The sequence below is a fragment of the Notothenia coriiceps genome, unplaced genomic scaffold (genome assembly GCF_000735185.1).
Source record: "Notothenia coriiceps isolate Sejong01 unplaced genomic scaffold, NC01 NC01_scaffold00003313, whole genome shotgun sequence".
In the NCBI taxonomy this organism is placed as follows: Eukaryota; Metazoa; Chordata; class Actinopteri; order Perciformes; family Nototheniidae; genus Notothenia; species Notothenia coriiceps.
In genome coordinates this window covers 84,910-93,859 of record NW_011336014.1, presented here as the reverse complement: position 1 = coordinate 93,859, position 8,950 = coordinate 84,910, and the positions used below count along the sequence as shown (strand labels likewise).

At 41.9% G+C, this 8,950-nt stretch overlaps 1 protein-coding gene across 3 annotated transcripts in view; it reads left to right on the top strand.

Moving 5' to 3' along the window:
• LOC104941312 (cAMP-dependent protein kinase type II-alpha regulatory subunit-like) overlaps positions 1 to 8,950 on the top strand; it is a 41,168-nt gene that overhangs the window by 4,469 nt on the left and 27,749 nt on the right. The gene's annotated exons all lie outside the window — the stretch shown is intronic.

The window sequence follows — 8,950 nt, the reverse complement described above, 5'->3', positions numbered from 1 at the left end:
AGCAGTCAGATACAGCCAGGTAACGCTTTGCTAACATGGCACTGAACTTTTTGCGAGTGGTGGAGGCTTAAATGCTAGCGGGAGTTGGGTTTGCACTTCAGTCTTTTTTCTTTTGGTACCGGTGATATTCACGTTCGGGTGATGCCTTTTCAAATGAGTGTGCAAGTTTGATGTATTGCCAGCCGCGTAATCAATTTTAGTTGAACAATGCAGACAAACAGTTTGGTTCGGTCCACCTGTCGTTGTCCGTCATCCTTGTACGTAACTGCGAAACCAAAATGTTCCCAAACCGGACACTTCAATGATGCTGGAGGATTTTCGAGCTCAACTTTATTTACGTTCGCCATTTCGACAGTTCCCCAAACTACTGACTAAATTTGAACGCATCCCTGTGACCAGCTCTCATAGTATGCCTCTCGTTTAATTAAATGACTTGGTCGCTCTATGACGCGTTGAAATTACACTGAACGCTGCGTTCATGCAGCCTCGGAGCATGGGCTGCAGGAACATGCTACTCGAACACTGCAAGGCAGAACCTGAGATTACTTCCAATTTTTTTTTCACTTTCTCAATTTTTTACATTTAACGTTATATTCGTTTGGTACACTTCGGTACACACGTGAACCGAACCGAAGGGCCCATACCGAATATTTTCCCTAGATTGCAATGAAAACACTGAGGGTTATTATGGATATAGACACCAAAGTTACCTCTTGTAGCTTTGGGGGTGGCTTGGCCTTAAAAAAGTTGGTTTCTCGATTCAATAGCTTTCTTATGTCATGTGGAGTGTAAGGCAGTGTGTGTGCGTGAGGCTCAGGCGACGTTATATCTTGTACCATTTTCATTACAAAACAATTTCAGTTTGATTTCAATGAGTTGTTCGGCCCTAATTTTAAACCTTGCTACTAACCAATCTACAGACAAAAATACATTTCAGCAGCAGGACCAGTTCAGCTAAAATACAAAGGATGAACCTTTAAAGGCAAGTTATAGTGATGTCATTCAGTTTAATGAGGTGACATAGTACTTCAAGGCTTATTACTATGTGACTAAAACATGGCGGGTTACCTGGTCCGGTTATATTTAATATTATGTTTCAAATAAAACGTTGTCAGAATTTGAGTGTCAATATAGAGCCTCCTTCACTAAGGCCTGACTCTTAAACACACTTGAAAGGTTTACAAATATGTAAGTGTCTCATTTTCAAGCACTGGTTTGTTTTATAAAATGCTGCATTCCTCAGGCGATGACCTACTAAAGTTAGACCAAAGGCTCATTTTGTCCCGTTGATGAAGCGAAATCTGACCACAGTGAAACATTGTATTGAGCTTGACATAGAACAGCTCTCTGTATGGCAGAAGTCTTTGGACCTGGGATTAAGATGCAAGACTTTATTTGAAAAGTCTTGAGAGATTCACAATGATATGACAGGTTGTGTTATGTGGACATGATCTGTATCTGTTGTAAAAAATCTCTTTTGGTCTTTTTTTATTAGGCTAGTTGCATATATACGAATCACCCGTGTGCTCTTAACCTTTCATTAGCTCTGCAGGAAATGGCTGTGCATGATTGTGTCGGCTAGACGCCTCAAATGTAAATGAGTTAGTTAGCTGCTAATACAATTCCCATGGACAGGGCAGTATACTCCTAAAACACGACGTCCTATTTGACATGCTTTATTTTTTCCTTACTCCTGCCGCCTTAATCCACAGCAGGATCACTACACAGGCCTAAGCTGCTTAACAAAAGGAGATATTGTTTTGGATACACAAACTGTTGTGCCTTCATTATATCTTGTGATGTTGGGGCACAGACTTTTAAGATACCCTTTCTGTGTGGAGAAATGGTAGGTTGCTGAAAAGTTTAGTTTAAGATGTAGTTTCACTTAAAAAGAATACTCCAGGAAAGGATCACCTGTTGTTTTTTGAAAGAGACTTACCTAAATTAAATGGTGTCTTCCTCGGTATTCATTCAGTGGTAGATAAAGGAGAAAGGAGCAATAGAAAAGAGGTCTTCCTAATATGTGCATGTTTTCTTTTTCTTGGAGCTGGCCTGTCTAGTGTCCTTCTGGCAGTGCGTGCTAACTAAATGAAACAGGAGGGGGATGAATGGATGCTCTGTCACTGAAATAAGTGGGGCTTTTTATTAAAAGATGGATGGAGGGACAGATGTGTCCCAGTTATCATAATAGACATGATTAAATGTGTTTTTAAAAGAAAGACAGCTGGGATAAAGCAGATGCTATATTACAAAAAATGATGGAGAGAGCCTTTAAGAAGGAGAAAAATCCACTCTCAAAAGAATATAACGCAGCTAGCTAAATGACAAATCACCTGGATACATAAAGCGTAGCTCTTATTAATGCTCTGTCCATTCTGCTTTTTTTTACCAAATGTAAATGGGAAAACTTTCACTGTAAAGAATCTTGAACGTTGTGTTTAAAATGCTGTAACCTATAAGGGGGGAGTGTTTACTTCTTCAGGAAAAGCACGAGTCACTATTTTCTAAATCCTGCCTAGGTGTGTTGTGTTGATTATGTGAGCACTAGTATTTTGAAAGCAGAGATCACTCGTAACATCAATAGAAGCTGTAGATGGTTTTCCTTTCAGGGCAGCAGCACTGTTGAACCAGTAAATGTGCATTTTCCCAGATAGTTGGTTTTCCTTTTTGAACTCTGTCTACAATTATGACGCAAGGCCTGTTGCTTGCTGAATACAACTAAAGCCTATACCTAAAACCTTCAAAGTGGCACATAGATGCCTTTTTTTTTAAGCTGGGTGTCTGGAAACGTTTTTTAAAGTAAGTGTTGTTTACTAGGCTGAAGGCCTTACATAATCTGAAATGCATAACAAAGTGTGTTTAACACCTTACATTCAGGTGCTATGATTCTGAGGTTTAGACAGATTTCGTGTGCCAGGCGTTTTTTTCCATTATTTTATTTTTCAGCGGAAAACTACAAAAATAACTATAACAAATTGAAGTGTGACACGTTACCCCCTGAAGCACAATCCATTTCAGTGTTTTTTGTTTTTGTCACATTTGACCAACTTTGGCCTCGCTTTCCACTGCCGTGTTTGTGTCCTGCACCTCTATTGAAACAGCAGGAGTTGAAATGAGTTGACAATAATATGTAATGCAACTCATGTCTCAGCCAAGTTAATCATAACTTCCAAAGAATGCAGGATTTAATGATTGTAACCGGATCAGGTTAGTGCAAAAGGGTTTATTTTCAGTGCCATTTTTATTGAGAAATATAGAATAAAGTAATGCTGGTTCCATTTCCTGGGTAGTTTGTCACATGTGGTCCATTCATGATAAGTGAAATATTAGAACATTCTTTATTAGTGTCTTGCTATGATACATTGTGTATTTCTGGTGATTTTGAAAGATACCTTGCTCTTTCCAACCTGTACACTCAGTGTAAAAGTGTGTGTGTGAAGACCACACAGTGTTTGTGTGTGCAGCAGACCAAGATGTTTCGTGCAGGTTTGGTTGTTGTTAAGGGTGGTACTTTATCTGGGGGCATGATCATACGTCACTTCTTTTAAGTTTTGTCTTTCATCAGTTTCTGTCTCCTCCTCTTTGCTGTTCTCTCTTGTTAATTTGACTTCCTTTCTGTCTCTCAATTCCCCCCCCCCCGTGAATCTCAAAAGTGCTTAATTTTAGATAAATAAAGTGTAGCAGCAGCTCGAGTTTCCCTTTTTCTTTGTTAACCGTTTCACATCATGACTTAACAGTTTCAGACGATTATAGAACAATATCAGTCTTTACACATCATAACAATTGAACAGTGTTAAAGTTTCTCTTTCTTTCCCTCTTATATTGCAGTCCCTCACTCACTTTTTTTTAATTCAGTGCGAGAATTGAGCAGGAGCTTGTCCTGCCAGGAGTTTGTAAATCTGGACTGAAATGGCGTCAGGGCCATTCTCATACACACATGCAGGTGCTCATTGGTTAGCCTTGGTTAGCCTGCCCTGGAACAATATTAAGTTTTAATTTTGATCCTGGTGGACTGATCATATTTTTTGTGACCTCAGTTCTGACGAGAGGGAATGTTTGGTCAAACACTTTGTGTTTTGTCTCATAGTGGCGTTTTGGCACTTTTAATGAGCGCCACGGTCTCTAAACAAAGGGGACACACTGGTTCTGTGCTCCCAGTGGGCAGGATGAACATGAATGAGTCCGTCCACTCAGGGTTAAAAGCTCTGTTCTCACTGTCCACTTTCCTCTTCTCGGAGAGCACCATGTGTAATTATTTGTCTCTCCCTGTCTGCCGCTAACACGCCTGTTCACTCTCCTCTCCGCTTCTCTCTACCGCGCTCTCGTCTCTTCTTCTGTGTTTCTCTCCCTGCATCGCTCACTCGTCTCTTTCGCCCCCTTTCGGCGGCGGTTAAAATAGAATCGTCCCGTCAAAATTGAAATCCCTTATTAATGTATTGATTATAGGTTCGGGTCCGTATAGGTCGGCGTCTGGGTCCGGATCCGGACCGCGGTCCGCCTGTTGCCAACCCCTGGACTAAAGTGTCTTCTAAAAACTGGCAGTAGCTTTAGGAGTTGATTTTGAGTCCATCTTCAACCCAAAAAGGTCCAACTAGCTCATCTTTAANCTGAGCTGCGATTTTTTGCGGCAACGACGACCAACAACCAATCACATGAATCTCCGCCGAACATACAAAGCCATAGCAATGTTAAAACGAAAGTAAAACTAGATATTATAACTCCCCAACAGGCGAAAAACGGTTCACCATTCTCATGACCCACATTCTCCTGTCCACCTCCCTCCATGCCTGGTTCCTCCGGTTTGTATCCCTGCGCGTAAATAGTTCTGGTTCGTATAAGGAACCGGAAGTTGATTGCATCGTAAATATTCTCCGTTGGATATGAGGAAATGAAACTGGCTCTCCCAGCTTGCACGCGGTTTGAATTGGCTAGCGCTGCACTGCGGTAATTTGATGCATAAACGGGATTTGATTGGCTGATGGCAAGGCATCGAGCCTCAAAAGGTGAAACAATTGTTAACTTTGATGCCGATAGATGCTCGTGCAGTGCTTGCAAAGCCATGCCATGCTCCCCAACCAATGCAGTTCTGTGGGAAGCATTCCAAAATCTTCTATCGAGTTCACTTTCATTTTTTCTCTCCCATTCAAGTGAATGGCGAGAAGCGTGAAAGCATTATTCGATGCTGTAGTGTAGACGAGGCCCGTAAGGCAATGGCATTAAAGTGATAGTAGTCAGCCTACTTATATATAATAATAACTGTGTCACATAGGGTGGCATCCACGCCATCCCCAGCCATCGCAACCACATTCACATCTCAACATAATACAGCAGATCATACATATTACACCTACAGGGACATCATTTATTTTTATATGTTGCGTAGTACTGAGCCAATCACACATAATAAGATATAAATGGGTGTTCATCTGATAGTTACTGAGTCCTGCTGTATTGTGAGGATGTTGAAATGGCTGGGAATGCGGTGGGGATCCCCTATGGACACCAGTTTACTTAATTATTAGAGGCTGAGCATACTCAACTTTATGGCCATTGCCTTACGGCCCGTTCTACTACTACAGGCCATCGAATAATGCTTTTCAACGCTTCGCCCATTCACAATTGAATGGGGTGATGCCGTAGAAGATTTTGAATCTTCACAGAACTGCATTGTGGGGAGCATGCGCATGGCTTTGCAAGCATCACGGAGCAATCTATCGGCCATCAAAGTTGAAACAATGTCAACTTTCTGAGGCTCGATGCTTGGCCTCAGCCAATCAAAATACCCGTTTTATGCAAATCCCCCCGCCAGCTGCAAAGCGCTAGCCAACATCAGAATCCGCCGTGCATGCATTGGGAGAGCCGTTCATTATCTTTCCATTCCAAACGAGAGATTTCGATAGCAAATCACTCGGTTCATCTTTACGACCAGAACTATTTTACGGGGATACAAACGGATAGAACCAGGCCATGGAGGAAGGTGGCAGGAGACAGTGGGTGAGAACTGGTAGGTTTTTCGCCTGTTGGGGAAGTTTATATCCCAGTTTACTTCGTTTTAACAATTGCTATTGCTTGTAATGTCGGGGCGGGAGATTCATGTGATTGGTTGGTTATGGTCGCGTTGCTCGCAAAAATCGCCAGCTCAGACCGCCAGCTCAAGATTTTTTTGATGGCTGTAGTGTAGACGCGCCGTTAGCCACCAGATGTTCACCACAATTACTCCTAATCAATTTTACCTATTCGGATATAATTAAAAACTAATATAAAAAAAACTATTTGGTTGTGATTGCTTGCACTATTTCCAAGCAAGTAAGTGCACGTTTATTTTATCATGTGTACAAGCGTTACTGTTGGAAGGCGGATAAAGCAGCTTCTTCATGGCAAACTTGACAAACAGCTAAAGTGCTAGGCTACTACTTACAGCATCCAGGTGACTTTTCAGAGTTGTTGTGCCACCGTGGTAGGCCAGTTTCTTATTGCATATTTGGCACATATTCTTCTTACCGTCGTCCAATTTAAAATGGTCCCACACAGCTGAAGTCTTCGGCATTTTGTGGGTGAAGCGAGGTGAAGCGTGCCGTTTGCGTTCGTGACTGTGAGTGAACGCGATGTCAGGAGCACAGGCTGAGATTGTATATATTTCCGCATTTTAACAGTGCAATTCAAAAGTATAAATATAGTATAAGAATATGGCAATTCGCCTTTATTAATAGCATACATTTAGAAAAAAAAACAAAAAAAAACGAATATCCGAATAATGAAATTGAAACCCAAATAGTTGGCCAACGAACGAATATTCGGGTACAGCCCTAGTTGGCAGGCCGTTTGCCAGTGACGGTACATCCTCCTCCGCTGCTCCTGTTTGGAGCTCCAACACACACCGGCTCTCTGGGTCACCATGTTGTCTGATCACTGCCTCCAAACATTTATGTAAATGTGTTAACCTCTTACTCCGAATCATCTCCATTAGAGAGGATGTGTTACGCTCCCCCCCCCCTATTCATGCTGTTATTGTGATTTTACAAACCATGACAAAATCACCTCTCACCTTGGACTACTAGATGGGAACAACATGGACATGGGATTAAAGCCACATGTCTCTTTTTTTTTTTGGAGAGGATCACATCTCCTTTGTATTATTTCATTGATTTCCTTTACAGATAAAACATTACTGATGGGAATTGCAACTTTGAGTTTAAACAAGAGGCAGCAAGAGTTTTCCAGCAAAGCCTTGTGGTGATGTTTAATGAGGAACATTGCATGGCCGTGGCCCCACACTGACCCCTGTCCCTCTCTTTACAGAGAGGGGAGGAAGGGGAAAACACTGGGGGGACATTTCTGGGTGGGGGATGTGGTAAATAGAAGATGGCATGAAGGATCCCAGTGGAAGATGTAAACAAGTGTTTTAAAACTCATGATTATTACAACTCGTGAATAAGTGAGCTACTTTAAGGAGATCATTGTTACAAACATGCTTATTATGTTATATTATCAGCTGGAAAACGAACCCGCTACTGATGTAATGATACGGATACTGTAAGTATGCCTGTGTATGAATGTTACCCTTGGGACAGAAGTGGGAGTGCGCAGGGAAAGTAGAGAAAAGGGCATGGGATAGGATCTAACAGACTGAGGAGGGGGATGAGCTGGGCAGAGAGTGGACAAATAACAGGATGAGGATGTGGGAATCAGTCCACCGGTGATCAATGTTGTGTGACTGACTGTAAATGGGATTCAGGAGAGAGTTTGGGATCCTTAGTCCTTCCTGAGACTCAAACAGATACTTTTCCCTTCAAGCTGCCATCTTTTGTAATGCAGATAATAAAGTTATATTAAGTCCACAAGTTACGCCAATATTCCAGCTTTAGCACAATTAGGACAATGCTTTAGCCAAAGTAAAAAAATATTAAGAATCATTGTCTGAACTGTGATTTTTGTGTTGGAGCTTTCACAGTGTTTTGTCACACATTCAGCAATATAACTGTCATGCAAAATGTTCCCTTGCCAAAACCAATCACTCTACATATCTTCCAGTGTTTTGTCATAAAGCACTCTTTGTCTCCATTTGATTCTCCACCAACATCACTGCAGTCATCCCAGGCAATGTAAATGTATTCAGTGATTTGATTAAAACAATAATCTGCCCTATACCCTGCTTTATCAGGCCACAGGATATTTTATTAAACAAAACAATGGTTGGTTACTTTAAATAGTGGCGAGAGTAGATCAACTTACCAGCCGCAGTTCTTGTTTGACAGCGTGTCCCAACCCAAGCAATGTGAGATAAGGGTGAATTGTCCGAGGGTTTTGGCTCTGGTTGGTTACCTAGCATCCATCTTTTATCATGTTCTACCCTACATGTGCACATGAAAAGCCAGTGAAAGCAGGTCACAGTAACACGCTCAATTTGTCCTCCACTATTGGGTTTGCTGCATGGGCCTTAACCATGGTCAGAGGGACTGAACAACAAAGCACACGGCATCATGATTTTATCCCCATATTGTTCTCTGGCATGCACATTTAAATCACTAGAATGAATCTTTAGTTTTGGGCGGATGTAGCTTGGGCTATAGCCGTTGTTCGCCACTCGAGGGTCGGTGGTTCCGCCCTTTTAGTCAACATGTCGAAGTGTCCTTGGGCATGACACTGAACCCAACATTTCTCCCGATGGCATGGCCAACAGTGTGTGTGTGAGTGTTAATCACTCATGATGAGTATGTGGCAATGTGAATTGTTGCGTCTGCCTCTGTATGAATATGTGTGAACGGGTGAATGCTGAGTAGAAAAACGCTTTATAAATGCAGTCCATTTATGTATCTGTCCTCACGTATCACCCATTACTCTCTCCTCCTGTTTCCTCTGAGCCTACTTTTTCGTTTTCTCTACCCCCCTGTCTCCCTCGCTCTGCATGTTTTATTCTCAAGGTACAGGCCCAATCTCATTAGACATGATG